This window comes from Trichosurus vulpecula, chromosome 2 (genome assembly GCF_011100635.1).
Source record: "Trichosurus vulpecula isolate mTriVul1 chromosome 2, mTriVul1.pri, whole genome shotgun sequence".
NCBI lineage: Eukaryota > Metazoa > Chordata > Mammalia > Diprotodontia > Phalangeridae > Trichosurus > Trichosurus vulpecula.
The window spans coordinates 360,524,948-360,545,810 of record NC_050574.1 but is presented as its reverse complement, the minus strand read 5'-3'; the positions used below and the strand labels follow the sequence as shown (position 1 = coordinate 360,545,810).

General features: G+C 38.8%; 1 pseudogene; it reads left to right on the top strand.

The window, feature by feature from the left end:
* The first annotated feature begins 18,421 nt into the window (after nt 1-18,421).
* LOC118835564 lies at nt 18,422-19,171 on the top strand (annotated as a pseudogene).
* Nucleotides 19,172-20,863: the final 1,692 nt, after the last annotated feature.

Genomic DNA, 20,863 nt, shown 5'->3' with positions numbered 1-20,863 from the left:
TTGCCACTTTTATGTGAGATAATTTATGCCATTCTATCTCTCCCTTTCTCCCTCTCTCAATAAATTCTTCTCTCACACCTTAAATTTATTTCATTTTTTTAGAGATCATCCCTTCATATTCAACTCACCCTGTGCCCTTTGTCTATATTCCCTTCAACTCCCCTAAAACTAAGAAAGATCTCATGAATTACACACATCACCTTTCCATGTAGGAATGTATACATAAGAGTTCAACTTTAGTAAGTGGCTTATGAATTCTCTTTCTTGTTTACCTTTTCATGCTTCTCTTGACTCTTGTGTTTGAAAGTCAAATTTTCAATTCAGCTCTGGTCTTTTCATTGAGAAAGCTTGAAAGTCATCTATTTTATTGAAAGTGTATATTTTGCCTTGGAACGTTTTACTCAGTTTTGCTGGGTAGTTGATTCTTGGTTTTAATCCTAGCTCCTTTGACCTCTGGAATATCATATTCCAAACCCTTCAATCCCTTAATGTAGAAGCTGCTAGATCTTGTATTATTCTGATTGAGTTTCCACAGTATTCAAATTGTCTCTTTCTGGATGCTTGCAGTATTTTCTCCTTGACCTGGAAACTCTGGAATTTGGCAACAATATTCCTGGGAGTTTTCTTTTTGGGATCTTTTTCAAGAGGCAGAGGGTGGATTCTTTTAATTTCTATTTTACCCTCTGGTTCTAGAATATCAGGGCAGTTTTCCTTAATAATTTCTTGAAATATGATGTCTAGGCTTTTTTTTTCATCATGGCTTTCAGGTAGTCCAATAATTTTTAAATTATCTCTCCTGGACCTATTTTCCAGGTCAGTGGTTTTTCCAATGTGATATTTCACATTGTCTTCAATTTTTTCATTCCTTTGGTTTGTTTTATAATATCTTGGTTCCTCATAAAGTCACTAGCTTCCACTTACTCCAATCTAAATTTTAAAGTGGTATTTTCTTCAGTGGCCTTTTGGACCTCCTTTTCCATTTGGCTAATTCTGCCTTTCAAGGCATTCTTCTCCTCATTGGCTTTTTGCAGGTCTTTTGCCATTTTGGTTAGTCAATTATTTAAGGTGTTATTTTCTTCAGTATTTTTTGGGTGTCCTTTAGCAAGTCATTGACTTGTTTTTCATGGTTTTCTTGCATTACCCTCATTTCTCTTCCCAGTTTTTCCTCTCCTTCCCTAACTTGCTTTTCCAAATCCTTTTTGAGCTCTTCCATAGCCTGAGCCCAATTCATATTTTTCTTGGAAGCTTTTGATATAGACTCTATGACTTTGTTGACTTCTTCTGGCTGTATGTTTTGATCTTCTTTGTCACCAAAAAAGGAATCTAGAGTTTGAGTTTGAGTCTGATTTTGAATCTAAGTTCATTTTCCCTGCCTGTTCATGTTCCCAGCCAACTACTTGACCCTTGAGCTTTTTTTGTCAGGACTCCTTGTAGAGTAGAGAGTACTTTGTCCCAAGCTTTAGGGTCCAAGCACTCCTGTTTTCAGAGCTACTTCTATTCCACAGTCTCCCCAGGCTCTGTCACAGCAGCACTCCTCCTCCCCCAAGCACTACCAACCAGGACCACAATACAGATCCGTGCAGGGCACAGCAAGAGAATCTGCCTTTGTGCCCACAAAGTGCTGCTTGTACTCCTGCTCTGATCTGCTGCTAGATTCCTTCCACCTTGTGAGCCAGGGACTCGGGAAGCCGCTGGTTCTGGTGCTCTGGAGGCAGCCTCATGATCTTCTTGCTACTGCTATGATACCGATGCACCACTTCCTCCACCCCCAGAGTTGGCAGCTCTACTGCTCTGAACGCTAACCTGCAGTTTCCCCCCAGCCTGCTCATTGGTTTTTGTGGGTTGAAAAGTCTGTTAACTGTCACAGCTCACTGTTTCATGGCCCCAAGGCCATGTGGGGTGGCCCTCCCCTCTCAGCACCCTTCCCTGCAACCATTCATGCTCTCCTGGGCTGGATACCTGTTACCCTCTGCTAGTTTTTGGGTTCCACAGTTCTAGAATTTGTTCAGAGACATTTTTTACAGGTGTTTGGAGGGATTTGGGGGCAGCTTAAGCAAGTCCCTGCTTTCCAGCTGCCATCTTGCGCTATTGTTTTTCATGGTGATTTTTTTTCCTCCTGGTTTCTGAAGTGGATCTCTGCTTCTAGGGCTCAGGGGACTCTGTCCCAGGTTTCTTGTGTTGGGATATAGCTTAGGTGCTATGGCCTCTGATTTGGTGAAGCATGGGGGAGGGGTGGTCTGACTGTTGGGGGGTCTCCTGTTCCCCAGGACTGTTCTACAGAATGGGTGGTCTCAGCTCTTGTCTGTGCTGGTGTCTGCTGCTTCCCCTGGCTGTGCCAAGCCAGGTCTGGGGTCCTGGCATTGACGTTGGATAGCCCCACCCCCTGAGGCTCAGTTACTCTTATTGTTCTGCTGAGGTGGGGCCTGCCGGGACACCTCTCTTCCTCCACTAGTCTCCTTCTGACACCTATTTCTCTCACTATTGAAGCCCCCCTTCTGGCTCCTTTGTTTCTCCTGAGGCTTTATTCTCTGGGTTTATTCAAGGGAGGGATATAAGCTGTTTTACCTGGCCATCATGACTCCCAGAAGTTCAAGAAGGTGAGGTTCAAGCCTTTAGACTGTGGGCTGGAGGCCTCCAAGCTAGCTGCTCTTGTGGTTGCAGGCTCTGCGCTCCGACTGACTCCTGTCCTGGGCTGAGAGTCGTGAGCCTCGATCTTGGCTGTAGCTAGTACTTCTGCCCTTGGCCGGTTCCTGCTCCAGTGTTTCACTCACCCAGTGCCCTCCCAGAACTGCAGGCTGGCTGGATTCCTTTGCTGTTCCCGGTTGGTTTGGTCTGGTGCCAATCCATGTGCCTGGCACTCCTACCCCTCTCAGTCTACTAGTGGCTTCTAACTCTCCCAAATCTGCTCATATTTGGTTTTTTAGATGTACCTGATAGAATTTGTGAGAGAGCTGTGGTAGTTCCTTCTTTTCACAGCACCATGTTGGCTCCACCTTGCTGACATTATTTTTATAGTGGTTCACAAGTTCCAATATTATTCTTTTCACTGTAGATATTCAGTAAGTAGATATTATTCTGACTTGGGAAATTCCATTTCACAGGAAACACTCAGAACTAGTATGTGCCCATGTTCCATATTTCGATTTCTCACTGGATTTGATTTGTGCATAAAGTATCTTTGCAATTCATTTTAATTCGGTAAGAATTTGTTAATTGTCTACTATATGTAGACATTCTTTCAGTCAATTGATAGGTTGATGAATGAGCATTTATTAAGTGCTTACTATGTACTAGGAGGTACTATACTAGGCATTAGGGATATGAAGACAAAAATGAAACAGTCACTGTCCTCAAGTAGTTTACTCATTATACATGTCAGTTATACATAGAGAGGAATATACAAGATAATGCATAGAAAATTAATGTTATTAAAGGATGGGGCAATAGCAGCTGAAAAAAATTCAGGAAAGGCTTTACATAGGAAATCATATTAGACCTGAGCTTTGGCTAGAGATTCTAAGAGGTGGAGGTAAGGAGGGAAATAATGTGTAGATTGATTAGAAAATTTAAATAAAGAAGAATTATAGGGGGTAATGGAGCACTAACAACTGGGAAAATCTGGAAAGGCTTCTTGTAGGAGGATTTGTATCAGCTAAATCTAGCGACAGATGAATCAGATTAAAAGGCATTTAGACCAGTAGTTCAAGGATGTATTGACCTTTATCATTGTGGTCACCCCCCTTAACTAATGTCAATCTCAGGCCCTCTGTCAACTTAGTGGATGGTGCTCAAGGACTGCCAGGGCTGAACTATTCACCAGCCAGTGACCAAGTGTAGCAGTAAGTCACAATTCATGACCTCAGAAAAGACCATGGGCATGCCTGAGTGGTTCTGAATCATGAAGTATAAGGAATTTTCTAGGCAGAAGGCAGAGGAAGTATAACATTTATTTAGACTCCAAAGGATCAGGTTCAAGGACCAATGCCCCCAATTTGATATTGTAGCAATAATATTCCAAAACCAGTACACCTACCTTACTATATTAACAAGGAAATTATAGCAAAATATTATACCAAGGAACCAAGCCATACTGTAGCTTCCCCTCCATGCTAGGGCATCCCTATAAAAAGACCACTCACGAATCCTAACTTTCCTCTCAGCACTCTGTCCTGCAGCTCTGCTAATTCCTAGTTCCTTGGTCTCCGCAATCCCGTCTTGTTCAGGACTTTCCACGCTGCACTCTCGATGTTGCTTCTGAATCCTGCTTCTCTGCACAACGCTGATCCCAGTTCTGTTGTGTTACTCCCAGTTCTGGGCTCTCTTTTTATACAGTTCTAGCCGGCATCTGATTGACTAGAACTCAGTGCACATACCATTGACTCTGATCTTAGCAACTCCCCTTAGGGCCCCGCAGGCTTCAGGCTCACATTGGCTTAGCACCTAGTAAGTAAGAGTTGGGGCTTACTTACAAACAAAGATATAATCAGGCCTTCCCACCTAGGCCCCCATGAGCCCTATTGAATGGGTGACTACACCAACTTGGTGATGAGCATCTCCAAACTCAAGACAGGATCCCTGCAAAGGGTTCATCTCCCAAGTCTTTCCAATCTGATAGAACATGATAGGGTTTACATTCTGCTAACATAGGCCTGAGAACCTAGGAACACTTCTATTCTACCAAGTATAATTGAAAAAAGCTCATCATGTAAAAATCAAGCCAAAAAACCTATCATCAGGAACCTGAATGTCATAGAGGATGTAGAAGCAGGCCTAGAGTCAGGAAGACATGAGTTCACATATGACCTTGGGAGCTTATTAGTTGTGTTACCTTGGGTAAGTCACCTCACCTCTGTTTTCTTCAGTTTCTTAATAGCACCTCTGTCCCAGTGTTGTTGTGAGCATCAAATGAGGTAATAATTATCAGTCACTTAGCACAGTGCCTGTGTACACTGTGTAAGTGTTAGGTGTTATGGCTGTTATTACTATAATTATCATTATTATCATTCTTACTATCGTTTTTGTTGCCAGGTGGAGTCACATGAGTTTGCCAATTGTGTCTGAAGTCCAGAGAGGGCAGAGGGGCACTGAATTCTTTAGCATTTTCTTTCTTTCTTTTTTTTTTTTTGGTCCAAGCACACTTGAAGGCTATGCTGGAAGACTTGCTTTTCTATGAAGTTCTGATTGTAAGTTTGTTTGCCTATAAACCATTTCTTTTACCACCTTTACTTGTGATGTTCACTTTCACGAGGCAGCATAAAAAGAACCAGGACCATAAAATAATAGGCAGAAGAGTGACAGCAACTATCCCAGAGGTGGTATTAAAAATACTCTCAATGGTCTTCGTAGAGCTTACTGATGTGTGTTTAGAGCCAGAACATTCCATATGTTGTTGGCCAGTGATTTCTTGCTTTCCTTTATTGTGTTTCCTACTGAGAGCTGGATGCCAACTTAACCTGTGACAGTGGTCTTGAGAAATCTGTTTTCTAGATAGGGGGAAAAAGAAGGAAGAAAAGACATGTTTATTGCCTTTTAAGAACTCCAGATTTGTTTCTGCTATGCCTGAATGGAAAGCCAACAGCCCTCTTTCAAGTGAGAGATGAAAATTGGAATATACATCCATCACGTTGTTTCTTCTTTTTAAGTGATAAAGAGGTGTCCTTCCTACATACTATACCTTGGTGCTGCTGCAATACAGGCAGCCTGTCAATCCTTAAGACAAAGGTATAGGAAACATCTGTCACATTCAGTGAGCCAATAAAAACAGCTATTTAAAGAAAAAATGGAAAATAATCATATATGATGATTGTTTTCTCTTTTTATTTTTTTTTACATATTCATTCAGGTTCAGGTAGGTTGTCAGCATCATGATGCCCTTCTAGTCCATCAGACAATAGTGACGAACTTGCCAGATGCACCATCTCCATTGTACTTCATCTGTTCTCTGAAGGATGAAACATCAGCTCATTATTCAATGTCAGACCTGCCTGGCAGAAAAAGCAGTGGTTATGTAACCATGATTGAATAATATGTGTCAGTGTATAGAATGGATATGGTATACAGAGAAGTGAGAAGCAACATGGTATAATGACTAGACAGTCAGCCTGTGAATAAGAAAACATGAGTTTAAGACCTGCCTCTGACACATACTGGTTGTGTAACCCAGGGCAAGTTGCATAATTTCTCAGTGTCCTTGGGCAACTCTCTAATACTTTAAGTCAGGAAAAGATGTTGCAGGGAGTGAGAAAGAGAATCAATTGAGGAAATATAAAAGTATTGCCTTGACATAATGAGGACTCGATTGATATTATGTCATAGAAATTTGTATTGAATCCAAGTCATACAACTTGTGATTTCCCACCAGCTTCCCTCAGTAGCATGTGAATAGGAAAGATGGAAAGTTGGTGGAAATAATGCAAGGAAGATTCTGATAAGGGCAAGATCAGCAAAAAGGTCAAGATGGGGAAGGGTGGAGAATGTATGCAGTGGAGAGGTAATAGTCTGAGAAGGAACTGGGGGGTGGAGGTATTAGCGGTCATAGTGTGGACAGAGAACAGTGTTAGGGGTTGCACTGCATTAGAGAGATGAAATGACAACAGATTAGGAACACATAACAGATTCTCGGCATTTATGATCATGGGAGTGGAATACTGTGGGCGATGGCAAGATCAAATATATTACTCTTCTTCCTCAATGAGATCATTGCTTGCCCTATAGTCTTTCTTTCCTCCTGAACTCTTGCCTTTATAGTAGTAAACTGCAGCATATATATTGATAATCCCTTCAAAATTCTAGCCTTAGTCCCTTAATTTACTCATTTCCCATCACATACTCCTCCACCTCTCCTCAGTTAGACACAGAAAGAGTGGTATCTTTGATCTTGTCTTGACTCAGCCCCCCCTCCTCCCCAATCAATTTTCAACCCATGACACAACACAGATATTCCTTAGGGAAAAGACTTAAGAAGTCATACCCCTGCTCATAGAAAGCTCCCTTTTGTCTCGGAGATCAAATATAAATCCATTTGGCCTTCAAAGACATTCTGAGTATAGCTACTATCTACTTTACTAGGTTTATTAAGCTCTTCTTCCTTAATTCGACATTACAGTCAAACTGGCATACTTGTTATTCTATATACACAATTTTCCTTCCTTTTTTCTCCATACTTTTGAACAGACTTCCCATGCTTGGAATGTTCTGCATCACTTTTGGGGCTTAGAATTCCTGAATGTTTTCCAAACTCATCTCAGGAATCATATATATCTTACATGAGACCTTCCCTGAACCCTTTGCACCTATATTCTAGTACCCTCACCACAGAAATTGCTGCTTTGTTTGTTGAGAATGTATTTTGCACTTACTAAAATTTGGATATATTAGTTCTCCTAATATGATGTAAAATTCTTTGGGGCAAGCCTGTAGGGTTTTTCTCTTTGAGTACCCAGCAGAGTCTGCCCCATAGTAAGACTTAATTAATAATGTGTTGTTGTCATAGGTACTTGGTTAGTGTTAATTAAATAGAAGGTGCTTTGTCTCCACACAAGATCTATATGTCATCAATCTACTGTTTCAACAATTGGGCTAGCAGCTGCTATGTGGGTGTAAAACTAACAATAACCAGTGCACAGAATGCTACAAGCCCAGGTTCTTTTGATCTGCTTTACTAAGGAAAGCAATGTTAAGGGGTTAACAATCTCACTTTAATCCAGCATACAAATATCACTCACTTAGTTCAGGGGAAAAAGGCAGCACCCTGAACTTCAGAGCAAATACAAACAAATTACAAAAATACATTTTTAAACAGACCAAATACAATTCATAGTTACCAACATCTGAGTTCAGCTGGAAGCTCGACAATGGCTGGCCCAGAGTCATGCATCACTACTGCTGTAGCTCAGAGTTCTGAAAAAGGAAAGCCAACCCCTGGCTTTATATATCTTGTTCAGGGTCAAAGGTGAGTCACACATGGAACTCACCCATGTGACCTAAAATCATCACAAAAATGCAACTTAAACCCACATGGTTTAAAAGTCTCTGATGTCACAAATATGCCACTCAAACCCATGTAAACTAGGCTTTTTCTTGAGGCAAGGAGATCACCAAAGACTCCTAATTTAATCAAGGAAACAAAGGCCAAATTATTCAAGGGCACTTTGTTGAATAAGAGCTAAGAGCCCATCTTGATCCCCAATACATCTACATATGGAGTCCTAGAAAGGATCAAGATCAAAGATGAAGCAAGGGAAAATAGGGTTTGCAGCCTTTTTAATTAGAACCTCTACTCCGTCTAGAGAGACTAAGATCTCTTACATACCAAGTGACCCCTTTGTCTAAAAATGAACATTTGGGGATTGAGTTCAATGCTGAGGTAGCCTGTGTCTAATGAGAGAGGTCAGACATCTTTTCTGCCATTGTTTGGCTCTTTACACCCTTTTACCTCAGCACCACGGGAAAAATATTCAGTTTTTATTCAAGTATATGCCTCTTTAAAAGGGGGAGTAAAAAAGGTATTTTATGTATAATATAAATTAAGCATGGGAATATATTTCCATTACACAAAATGAACATGTATGTAACACACATGTGGCGTGCCTCTGGATGAATTTCCACATTCTCTTTCTGGTCTGGCTTACTTCAGTCTAAGCAGGAGGCGACATGGCATAATGAGTGGTGAGACTCCTGGACTTGGAATCAAAGAAAACTGATTTCAAGTCCTGCCAAAGACATTCATTAGTTTTGTGACACTAAGAAAGTAACTTGACCACTCTAAGCCTCAGTGTTCTCATCTGTAAAATGAGCAGTGAAGAAAAATCATGTGCTCAAGTTAACTCAGTGCAGGACTGTAGACTTCAGAGTCATTGAAACAGACAAAGATGCGTGCATGCCCACACACACACACACACACACACACACATATGCACACCCCACCTGCAACACATGCAAATGCTTCTCTGCTAAGTGCTCTCTTGATCTAACTCTTGAATTGAAGGGACAGTTACAAGTTCTTTTAACTTATGATTACCCATAAAATGTAAGCTTCTGCATTACATCATTAAATCAGCTAGCAATTTCTGTTTTAACAGAGCTTATCAAAGATTGTCATCTTTCTAGACAACGTAGAAAATCTCAGCCCACTGTTGACTAAGAAGGATTCTGTATCATCCAATTACATCTTACCATCTCTTCCTACACAGTAAAGCAGATACAAAGCTTGTCTATCTCCCTATCAAACCAATAGGTCATCAGAGAGTGATAGACCCTTTGGAAAGGCTTCACCTCTTTCAAGCTGTTGATGCTGAAGAAGCAAAACTAGAAACCCAGACATCGTAACGTTCACTGAAGTATTTAAAATTGTGGGTGGAATGAGAGAATGGAAGATAAATTGAGATAAATTAAGTTAAAGTAAGATTGCTCATTTTTGCTGCAAACTTATATACTTCACACATTACAATACTGATAAAGTGCACACAAATGAAACTGATAATGATGGCGAGGATTCTAAGCATCATATAATGGAAGGAATAGTTGAATAAAACAAGGATGTTTACCTTAGAAAAAACAAATGTGTGTATATATATATGTACACACACATGCATAAATATCAATACATTTATATGTATGTGTGTATATAGAGAGTGCACAATACAGTGCGTATATATTATTCATTTTTCTAAATTCCCTATATAAATGTATGTGATCTCCCAAATATTTTAATGAAGGTTAAACTAGACGTATTTGTATATATGTGTGTATATATCCATATCAGTTTCTATATGTATATACACATACCCGTATACACATAATATAGATATATAGGCATGATATATATCCTAATGTAGACCTACAAATCAATATCTAGATCTGGATTTATATGTGTTTTGATTATTTGACCTTTAAGGTCACTTACAAGATTGTATTATTCTATGACCTTACATTCTCTTCAGAGGCTCTAAATTGAATCTTTCGAAGGGCACAATCTGTCTCTGCACAGGCCCCTAATTCCCCTATGTACTGTCATATTGCCTTACCTCCACTTTTAATTTTAAACTCAAGTGATACTTTTGTTTTTTTTTTTCAAGTGTTACTTTTAATTCTGCCTAACTTGAATTGTTGTAAATTGGAGTGTTCTTCCTACAGTTTTTTCTTCTTTGTTAAATGAAACAATCCAGGTTGGTGCTGACTATAAATGACAGCCTGAAGGAAAGCCCTAGGTGTTTTTTAAAAATCTTCTGAAACCAACGTACAAGACCATTAATAGGGTGAAAATACCTGGTCATATTTGATGAATGTTCAGGGTTGAATATTAACAAAGTTTAAAATTTGATGTCTCATTCTTTACCACCCCCAAAATGAGATATGGGGGAGGAGAGGACATTTTTGGGAAACTTTCCATATCTGGAATTAACTGTTAGCTGCTGTTTCAAATAATCTTGTTCCTGGACAGCCAGCTTTTCTCCAAGGTTGCCATGTTTCATGGATTCTTTGTGTCAGCACCACTAAGCCCTTTTCTGCTTTCATAGCATCCCTCCATTACAGTATCATGTACTTCTCCAAATCCCTCATCTCTTTCCTGTCCATACTCTTTCTTTTATTCTCTCAAAATCCTTTTCTTCTCAATTGAGGAAATAAAAATAATTGCCAGGTTATCAGAAAGAACAGAAGGTGGTAAACTTGCAATCTTGCTCTATAATCCAAACTATAATACAAACAATAAACACTATCCAGGTCCCCTGCACTGATCCTACAGGAAATATGAAATTTGTGGGTTCTAGTGGATTTCTTTTTTTAATTGGCAAACTTGTATAAATGGGATTTCTCATCCTCTAGTAAAGTCATCATGCCAATTGGGTCCTCTAAGATAAAGTTCTCAAATTTGTTTAACTTAATCCTCGTAGGGTCAATATCGTTTCATATAAAGACAAGGTTTATGTGTATAAGCCCACTACTTTTTCATTTATCTTTGCCTCTGCAGCCACTTGCAAGGCAAGGCAGAGTTGAGTGAGTTGTGACTTCTCTAACTAATTTACCCTGACAGTCACTCACCAAGTTCATAAAGATATCACATTAGAAAAAGCCAGTGCATGCCTCATTCCTGATATGTGGTAATATGCATGTCCAAGTCAGGAGATAGTCCCTTGTCCTTCTTTTTGTGGTACACAGAAAATAGTGTGCCTGATCTTAAGAAAACTCCTTACAGTTAAGTTATTTCTATTTATATCACCATAAATTATGGACCCTCCTTTTCCTTGCTTCGTGATTCCAGGTGGGTGACTAGGATGCAAAAATTGAAAAAAAAACCATTTTCCTCACTGTGGAGAACCCAGTCACTTAAGCTGTGGGAGGGTGGGCAGGTCACAAATGTTGCCAAGAATTCTGAGAATTGCACCAACCTTCTCTTCTTAGGGCTTTTATGAAGTCAGTATAGATATGCAAAGGGAAGGAAATAGTTCTGGGCTTTGGTTTGTAAGGGCCCTATTACATTGCTGTTGCTGGTGTTTTTCTTCCCAAAGGGGTAAGCAATGGTTTGCCCAAGTACAGGTATGCCAAAGAGCTGCTCATCTTGGGTAATTCTCCCACATGTCCGTGTTTCACCCTGGGTTGGGTGTGGCCCTGGGTAAATTCCCTGTGTAGTTCCCTTTTGTAAGCTGATGGAGGTTTCTGGGCACAGACAGTACATGTATATGATGATGTGTCCTTGTATATGATCTCTGTCCTTGACAAAATCTTCTGAGCCTTTTGTTACTCCATCGGATGTATCTATGTCAGAAGCCACAGATTTCTAGTAGTCGGAGCTCACAGGGTCCTGCCATACTTCTTTTCTGAAGGAGACAGGGACAATTGCCAGGAAAATAACATATTAAGAAAAAATTAATACCACCCTAGTTTTGTGGGGTTTTTTGGTACTCTTGTCCTGCTTCCAACTCTTCCCTGTTTTCTGGAAATCTAGTGCCTTCAGATTGTTTTCTGAAAATCCAAAAGCTTCCCAGTTGTAGCACCATACTCACACGTACCCTCTCTGGAAATTTCTTATGCTCCCAAATTACTTCTCCACTGTTTTCTTCAACCCAAATACATTCCCATTTTCTTTCTGTATTTCTCTTTTGCATATATGTGTGTGTGGGGGGGTGGGGAGTGGGGGAGGTTAAGTGACTTGCTCAGGGTCACAACACTAGTAAATGTCTGAGACTGGATTTGAATTCAGGCCCTACTGATTCTCAGGCCAGTGTCCTATCCACTATGCCATCTGGCTTCCCCTCTTAATGCATTTTAAATGACAAAGTATTGTTTGAGTGTCCCAGCTTGAGTTCCATGAGAGCCTAGGAAGAATCTGACCCACCATCAGATTTGTAAGGGAGAGCTGGTCTTCATAGACTAGAATGTGAAAAGATTCCTTCTAGTCTTTTGAGAGTCAAAAACAGAGTACTAGAGCTGAAATGAGAAGGAATGTATTAGCACACTATTAAAGGCAATTCAGGATTGTAACAGCTTCAGATTTTTAGCTACAGATTGAGTTTTGTGGTTAGTCTTATCAGAATTCCTTGTATTGGGAGGAAGCCTCTAAGCTGGTAAAAGCCCCTTTTAAAATAGAATCATTGTTAATTCATTCTGTTGTCACCAATAGGGAGGGAAGTAAAGTAAAAACTCTATATTACTGTTTCTTTGGTCTCACTGGTTTCTTGATCTAAAAAGAACATGTTTTTTCAAAACTCACAGTATTCAGGTTCTTCCACCACAAAAATAAATCTTATCAAACTTATGTATACTAAAATGGGAAAGACGAATTTCTACTCAAGGAAATTGCACAGTAAAAAGATTATCTTTGTTTTAATTGGTTAGGAAGCACCTGTAGTGGGAGGGGTGTGCTGGCAAGTTTTTAGCAACCAGACTATCTAGAAAAAAAAAACAAATAAATGAAAATATAAATGTGTGTGTACATCATTAATATGAAAGTGTAGGCAATCAAGAAAACACTAAATCAAGCTGTGTTTGTAGGACTGCTGATTTATGAGGTGCAAATGCTTACACTGAAAATTTAATCATTAGTTCTCCTAAGCCAGGCAGAGCTGCTTCCAGCACACCCCTATTAGAAATTAGGAACAATCTGTCTTTTGATCTCCAAAATTTGTCAGTTCCCTCTGCAGCTGTTTTTTCCCTGTCAACTATACTTCATCATCATGCATATTCTCTATTTCCTTGGATTCTGTGACACTGATCTCTCCTCGTTCTCTTCCTATCTGACTATTTCTTCTTAAATTCCATTACTAGACCATCATCCATCTCCTTCTTTCTCTCCCTTTGCTTTCACTTCATGCACTAATACCAAGTTTCATAGTTTCAAGCGTAACATTAGACTACACTCTGGTGTAGTAGTAGAACCTCACTGTAGGAACCAAAAGTTACAAAGAAATGCAGAGGACAGATTAAACCACACATATTTATGAAAAGTAAAATTAGATCAGTCAGAACCATTATCATTATTATTATTATTTTTGCAATTTATTTTTATTTCATTTTCAGTACCAAATTATCCCCTTCCTTCCTGCTCTTGCCCACCCATTTAGAAAACAAGAATGAAAACTTATTACAAATATGAAGACATGAAGGATAAATTTTATTAGCCATGTTCTGGGGCAGGGAGGAAGAATAAAAAATATGTTCCAATCCGGACTTTAAGCCCCAAATTTTCTAGCTTATGGTAGATAACATTTTAAATTGTGAGTCTTTTGGAATTGCAGTGGATTACTGTGCTATTCAGAGTTACTAAGTCTTTAACAATTCATTATCTTTACAATATTGCCAGTAATGTCGACATAGTTCTCTTCATTCTTGTCATCTAACATTTCTTTTTTCAGTCTTATTGCAATGCCTAGAATTTTTTAGTACACTTTTGAATAATAGTGATGACAATGGGCATCATTATTTCATCCCTGATGGTATTAAGTAGGCTTCAAGTTAATCTCCATTACAAACAATGTTTGCTCTTTGTTTTAGACAGATGCTAATTAGTGTTGTAGTTTCGTCTAAGGCTTTGTTTGCACCTATTAGCATAATCATAGGATTTTTTACTACTTTTGTTATTGACATGGTCAGTTATGCTGATAATTTTCCTATTATGGAACCAATCCGGCATTTCTGGTATAAATCCCAACTGGTCATCGTGTATGATCTTTGTGATACATTGCTGTGATCTCTTTGCTAGTATTTTATTTAAATGTTTTGAATCAATATTCATTACAGAAATTAATCTATAGTTCTCTTTTTCTGTTTTAGCTATTCCTGGTTTAGGTATCAGCATCATATTTGGTTCATTGAAAAGGTTTTGTAGAACTCATTCTTGACCTATTTTTTCAAATAATTTATATAATATTGGGATTAATTATTCCTTAAATATTTTGTAGAATTCAATTGTAAATCCATCTGGTTCTGGGGATTTTTTCTGCAGGAGCTCACTGATAGCTTCTCCAATTTCTTTTTATAACATAGTGTTATTTAAGTATTCTATTTTCTCTCATTAATCTGAGCAGTTTAAATTTTTGTTAATTTTCCCCTATTTCACTTGAATTGGCAGTTTTACTGACATAATCATTGGGGAAAAATGAAAAACACCTCCCATTTAATTTCATTTTATTTAGTTGTGCATTTACCTTTTTCATTTTTGATATTTATAATTTGGTTTTCTTCTTTCTTTTTTTTAAAATCAAATTAACCAGTGGTTTAGCTACATTATTGCTTTTAAAAATCATCTCCTAGTTTTATTTACCGGTTTAATAGGTTTCTTTTTTACTTTCAAGTTTATTAATCTTTACTTTGATTTTCAGGATTTCTAATTTGACATTTAATTGGGAATTTTTAATCTGTTCTTTCTCTAGGTTTTTTTTAGTTGTATGCCCAGTTTGTTGATCTGCTGTTTCTCACTTTTATTGATGTATTTAATTAGAGGTATAAATTTTCCCCTAAAAACTGGTTTGGCTGTGTTCCACAAATTTTGAAATGTTATCTAATTGTTGTAATTCTCTTTAATGAAGTTCATGATTATTTCTATGATTTGTTCTTTGACCCACTTCTTCTTTAAGTTATATTATTTAGCTGCTCAGTAATTCTTGAACTATGCTTCCACAGTTCTTTATTGAATGTAATTTTATTGCATTATTGTTTGTAAAGGATGCATTTTATATTTTTGATTTTCTCCATTTGGTTGTGAGATTTTTTTGTCCTAATATTAGGTCAATTTTGAGGAAGGTGCCATGTACATCTGAGAGAAAGGTTTGCTCTGGAAATTCTATTCATCTCCTTAATTTCTTCCTTATTTATTTTGTGGTTAGATTTATCTAAGTCTGAGAGGAGAAATCTAAGTTGTCATGGTGGTAAAGCTTAACTATTACCTCTTGTAATTCATGTAATTTTTCTTTAAGAATTTGGACGCTATACCATTTGGTGCATCTATATTTAATATAGCTATTGCTTCATTATTTATGGTGTCCTTTACCAAGACGTTATTTTCCTTGCTTATCCTTTTTAATTAGGTCTGTTTTTGCTTTTGCTTTTTCCAAGATAATAATTACTACTCTTGCCTTTTTTTTTTTTTTTTGCTTTTTTTTGGCAGGGCAGTTGGGGTTAAGTGACTTGCCCAAGGTCACACAGCTAGTACATGTGTCAAGTGTCTGAGGCCGGATTTGAACTCAGGTCCTCCTGACTCCAGGGCCGGTGCTCTACTGACTGCGCCACCTAGCTGCCCCATACTCTTGCCTTTTTTATGTCAGCTGTAGCAGAAGAGATTTTGCCCCAGCTACTTATTTCAACTCTGTGTCTCTGTTTTAAGTGTTTTTCTTGTGAACAAGATATTGTTGGATTTTGATTTATAATTCATTCTCCTATCTTCTTCCATTTTATGGTTGAGTTCATCTCATTCACAATCACAGCCATTATTACTAACTCTTCATTTTCCTATATCCTATTTTATTTTATCTTTCTCTTTTTTATCTTCTTTCTCTGCTGAAGTCTCTTTTGCTTTTGACCATTGCTTTCTCTTATTCACACTTCTTTTTACCACCCTCCTCCCCTTCCTTAATACCCATTTGTTCCTCCATTTCCTAATCAGTGTGTGTGTTATTCACACACACGCTTGGAACTCATATTTTAAAAATTTAATTATTTTTAGAGTATACATATACATATGTATATATGTATATATATGTATATATATATATATGCCTTTGTATACCCTAAAAATATTATTTATTTAAATTTTTAAAATACGAGTTCCAAGTGCTGCCGCAGAGTAGGCAGTTGAGTCTGCAGTTGACTGGAGGAGGAGGTGGTGTTGGGGGTGGGGTGTGGTGCGGCAGGGGAGTCCCCGGAGTGGCGGTTTAGAGTTACCCATGAACAAACGGCCCCCTGCTGCGCTCCAGGCTGGGTGGGTCCACATCAGGATCACCTTCAAGGGGGGGGAGGGGCCAGGCAGGGGCTGTGGTGCCACCTCCTGCTCTGCAGCATGCACTTGCACCCTCGGAGAGGGGCTCGCGCTGCCCCTGGGGAGGGGGACACCTTCAGCTGCTGGCATCTCCTCACCCCCGCTACCTGGAAGCTCTCGAGCCTCACTGACTGCTGTGGGCGTCCGACCGGAAATGAGGGGCGGAGCCAAGATGGCAGCTGGAAAGCAGGGACTAGCGTGAGCTCCCCGCCGAGTCCCTCCAAAAACCTATGAAAGATGGCTCTGAACCAATTCTAGAACTGCAGAACCCACAAAATAGCAGAGGGAAGCAGGACTCCAGCCCAGGACAGCCTTGATGGTCCCTGGGTGAGGTCTGTCCCACATGGAGCTAGGAGTGGAGGGGAGCGGAGCAGAGCCCAGCATGGTTGGCGCACACCAACCAGACTAGGAGCTGGGTGGAACGAGCCCTAGCACCCTGAATCAGTGAGCTGCAGCAGTTACCAGACTTCTCAACCCACAAACACCAAAGACAACAGAAAAGGTGAGTGGGAAAAGCTGTGGGAGTGGAAGGAGTTCAAGGTTTGGCTACCACCCCGAGGGCAGCAGAGGTGGGGCACTTACAGAACTACAGCTGCAGTTGCTTCCGGGCCCAGGCCCACCTGGTGGGAGGAATTAAGTGGCGGATCAGAGCAGGAGTGAAGAGCCTGCTGAAGATCTAAGTCCAGTCCTGGTTGGGGGTTCTTGGGGAAGGAGGAGTGCTGGTGTGGCAGAGCTGGCGCATCCCCCCAAGCTTGGAACATAGTTCCCTTAACTCTACAAGCAGTCATACCCAGCTGAAAAACTCAAGGGTCAAGTTAGTTGGCTGGGAACATGACCAGGCAGGGAAAACACACCCAGATTCAGTCTCAGACTTTGGAATCTTTCTTTGGTGACAAAGAAGACCAAAACATACGGACAGAAGAAGTTAACAAAGTCAAAGAGCCTACAACAAAAGCCTCCAAGAAAAACATGAACTGGTCTCAGGCCATGGAAGAGCTCAAAAAGGATTTGGAAAAGCAAGTTAGAGAAGTAGAGGAAAAATTGGGAAGAGAAATGAGAAGGATGCGAGAAAACCATGAAAAACAAGTCAATGACTTGCTAAAGGAGACGCAAAAAATACTGAAAAATACACTGAAGAAAACAACACCTTAAAAAACAGACTAACTCAAATGGCAAAAGAGCTCCAAAAAGCCAATGAGGAGAAGAATGCCTTGAAAGGCAGAATTAGCCAAATGGAAAAGGAGGTCCAAAAGACCACTGAAGAAAATACTACCTTAAAAATTAGATTGGAGCAAGTGGAAGCTAGTGACTTTAGGAGAAATCAACATATTATAAAACAGAACCAAAAGAATGAAAAAATGGAAGACAATGTGAAATATCTCATTGAAAAAACCACTGACTGGAAAATAGATCCAGGAGAGATAATTCAAAAAATTATTGGACTACCTGAAAGCCATGATCAAAAAAAGAGCCTAGATATCATCTTTCAAGAAATTATCAAGGAGAGCTGCCCTGATACTTTAGAGACACAGGGCAAAATAGAAATTGAAAGAATCCATCGATCGCCTCCTCAAATAGATCCCAAAAAGAAATCTCCCAGGAATATTGTCGCCAAATTCCAGAGCCCAGATCAAGGAGAAAATACTGCAAGCAGCCAGAAAGAAACAATTTGAGTATTGTGGAAACACAATCACAATAATCTAAGATCTAGCAACTTGTGCATTAAGAGATCGAAGGGCTTAGAATACGAAATTCTGGAGGTCAATGGAGGTAGCATTAAAACCAAGAATCACTTACCCAGCAAAACTGAGTATCGTGCTCCAAGGCAAAATATGTATTTTCAATAAAATAGAGGACTTTCAAGCTTTCTCAGTGGAAATACCAGAGCTGAATAGAAAATTTGACTTTCAAACACAAGAATCAAGAGAAGCATGAAAAGGCTACTAGCAGAAGATGGTGAATTGATTGGCAAACAGTGAAGCAAATAGTAGACGTACAAGTATAGTAGAAAACTGTTTTAGAGCAGCCGGACAAACCTTGACTATTCCTGGACAAGTTCTTATTAGAGAAGGAGTATTGACTAAGTTTTGTAGAAAGAAGCCAAAAGCAAGGCAGTTTTTCTTATTTAACGATATTCTTGTCTATGGCAATATTGTCATTCTGAAGAGAAAATATAACAAGCAGCATATAATTCCCATGGAAAATGTCACTATTGATTCCATCAAGGATGAGGGGGACGTACAGAATGGATGGCTTATCAGGACACCAACTAGATCATTTGCTGTTTATGCTTCCACAGCTACTGAAAAATCAGAATGGATGAATCACATAAATAAGTGTGTTACAGATTTACTCTCCAAAATTGGGAAGACTCCGAGTAATGAGCATGCTGCTGTCTGCGTACCTGACTCTGAGGCAACTGTGTTTATGTGTTGTCAGAAAGCAAAACTTACTCCTGTTAATCGTCGTCACCACTGCCGCAAATGTGGCTTTGTTGTGTGTGGGCACTGCTCTGAAAAGAGATTTCTTCTACCTAGCCAGTTTTCTAAGCCTGTGCAGATTTGTGATTTCTGCTTTGATCTGCTTTCTTCTGGGGACTTGGCTACATGTCAACCTACTAGATCAGACTCCTATAGCCAATCACCTAAGTCCCCTTTGAATAATGTATCTGATGATGAAGATGATGAAGATAGTAGTAACTAAAGATATGACAGTATTTTCAGAAACAGAATTGAGTGTGATCAGAGATATCTGCTTTGGGGGTAATTTATTATTATGGCCTCCAGAAATTTCATTTTAGCCATAAATTTACCTGAGAAACTTCCAACCTATGTACCTCAGTGTATTCTATAGAAAATGGTTTCATTCTTCTGCAGGGATAGACTATGACAAATGTATCACATAATTTTCCACCTTCTTGTACTTGAGTTTTTTAGACTATCCTTTTCGTATAAGGTTGGAAAAATTCAGTTAGCTTTTTAAAAAATTAATAAATCATATGCTATGTTGATATTTTCATCATTTCTGTATTTTGGTATAAAAGAAAGCTAAAGCATCATAAAATTATGAAAACTGAAAAAAAAATAAAATACGAGTTCCAAATTATCTCCCTCCTTCCCATACCTTCCGATACCCACTGAGAAAGCTAACATGTTATCAATTGTACATGTGAAATCATGCCATATATATTTTCGTATTATCCATATTTAAAAAAAAATTAAGGAAAGGAGAAAATTATGCTTCAGTTTGCACTCAGAGTTCATCAGTTCTCTCTCTGGAAGTGGATAGCTTTTTTTCATCATAATTCCTTTGTAATTGTTTTGGATCATTGCATTTATCAGTGTAGCCAAGACTTTCTCAGTTGATCATCATTACAACAGTGCTGGTCCTTTGCACAATATTCTACAAGTTCTACTCATTTCACTTTGTTTCAGTTCACATATGCCTTGCCATGTTTTTTTGTTGTTTTTTTGTCCTGAAACCACCCTTCTTTCTCATTTCTTATAACATTTCTATACACAGCTGGTGTATCTGTATGTATGTGTATTTTTCTTCCTTCTTTTAAATAATTTTGATGAAAATAAGGTTCAGTCATTGTCTGCCATTCCCTCATTTTCCCCTTTATTATAAAAGCTCTTCTTTGACTACCTCTTTTAAGTGTGAAATTTTTTTCCCATTCTACCTCTCCCTTCTACCTTCTCCCAGTGCATTCCTCCTCCTCCACATTTACTTGTTGATTTAATTTTTGGACACCATTCTCAAATACTCAACTCATATTTTATGTTCTTTCTCTATGTAATCTACTTTTAACTGCCCTAATATTGGTGTAATTCTCAGGAGATACATGTATTATTTTCCCATAAAAATGTACACAGTTTAACTTTATTGAATTCATTGTGATTACTTTGTCATCTTTACCTTTTTATGCACACCTTGAGTCTTCTCTTTGAAAGTCAAATTTTCTATTTAGCTATGGTTGTTTCGTTAAGAATGCTTGAAAGTTTTCTATTTCATTGAATATCCATTTTCCCTTGAAAGATTATGCTCAATTTCGCTGTGTAGATGATTCTTGATTATAATTCTACCTCCTTTACCTTTTCAGAATATCATATTCCAAGTTCTTCATTCCTTTGATCTGAAAGCTGTTGAATCCTGTGTGAGCCTGACTGTGGCTGCCCAATATTTGAATTACTATTTTTTCTTTCTGTTTGAAATATTTTCTCTTTGACATCAGTGCTCTGGAATTTGGATGTAATGTTTCTGGGAGTTTTTATTTTGGGTGGTTAGTGTATTCTTTCAATTTTTGTTTTATCCTTGTGTACTAGGATATCAGAGAAGTTTTCCTTTATAATTTCTTGAAATATGATGTTGAAACTCTTTCTTTGACCTTCAGGT